General features: G+C 38.0%; 1 protein-coding gene across 1 annotated transcript in view; it reads left to right on the top strand.

Annotated features, from left to right (window-relative positions):
• Nucleotides 1-1,282, top strand: part of LOC107699563 (plasma membrane calcium-transporting ATPase 3-like) — a 56,384-nt gene that overhangs the window by 47,777 nt on the left and 7,325 nt on the right. The gene's annotated exons all lie outside the window — the stretch shown is intronic.

Here is a 1,282-nt window from a genome sequence, read left to right as displayed (position 1 = left end):
GTGTCAGACACGACACTCACACACTCAGAAACACTCACAAAACATCAAAACTCTTACAAACACACTCACACACGCACCAAGCATTTCTCCTCACACAAAGCAGCACATGAAACACCCCATCGTGTGTGCCGTGGTACTTCTGTTCTGTATTTGAAACCTTCTGTGTAGTCGTCTCTCTGTGATTGAGTGGCTCTTTGCAAGATGGCCTGTCTGGCTTTGACTGATCCTCTATGGGCCGCTGTTTGTGTCTCCTCCCCGAGTCCCTCCTCTCCTTCTCTCGATTTCTGTGTGCTGTCTTGCTGTGTCGGGCCTTTTCTCTTGCTGTTGGGTTCTTCTTTGTTGTCTAAAGGAGTTGGTTTTGTTTTCAAATCCCCGTCTCTCGATAAGCCATTCTCTGTCTTCTCTCTGTCCAAAACTAAACCTATTACCTACAACACAATGTGTAAAAAATAAATCTGCGTTAGTGTTGAGTGCACAGCAGAAATTTGTTATTTTTTATTTTTATTTTTTTAAAGCTGAAGTGGTTGCTTTTTTTTTTTTTTTGAGCAAATGCAATTGCAAAAATAATGACTGATCAGATTTCATAAACATGAACCACTGGTTGGACAAACAGATAGTCCTGCCCCCAATCCAATGCCATTGGCTCAACCATATTTTTATTCTCAGTATTGTTTTAATTGCACCACAGAGAAACACTTGTTGCACTTTTTGGATAAATCAATCTACAAATGACTCGTTTATAGTTGTCTATTGATATTTTGGACTGTAATAGGATTTTAACATCAGCAAAAATGACACACTTCAGCTTTAAAGTAACGTATTCTTAAAGATTTGTTAAAAACATTTGGAGAACAGAATATATCACATAAGACATGACTATTAAAATAACATACAAGACATGACTTTGATAAATATTACATAATTTAATAATTGCTTGAAATAATTAAATACTTGCTTTTACAATTAATTATTTTAAAAGAATTATGTCTGGACATTGCAAGAAGAACCTGTATTTAAACCTGAATTTAGTCCTAAAATCCACAGAAAAAATACAGAGAGAACACGGCACTCACTTCCGAGAGGCTTCTGTTGGCGTGCTTTGCTAAAAAGATGAGGTTTTACAGTATAAGCAGAGGTACTCAATGTGCTGCACTGCTATGGCTTTTGAGCCTACACAGGGGTAAACCTTCGAGTATAAGCCCTATAAGGTTCTTCTCCCTCTGATAGGTCTCTCTCTCTCTCTCTCTCTCTCTCTCTCTCTCACTCTCTCTCTCTCTGTTAC

The sequence above is a fragment of the Sinocyclocheilus anshuiensis genome, unplaced genomic scaffold (genome assembly GCF_001515605.1).
Source record: "Sinocyclocheilus anshuiensis isolate Anshui unplaced genomic scaffold, SAMN03320099.WGS_v1.1 scaffold879, whole genome shotgun sequence".
Classification (NCBI taxonomy): Eukaryota; Metazoa; Chordata; class Actinopteri; order Cypriniformes; family Cyprinidae; genus Sinocyclocheilus; species Sinocyclocheilus anshuiensis.
The sequence above is the reverse complement of the archived record's forward strand: the minus strand, read 5'-3'. Positions and strand labels throughout refer to the sequence as shown.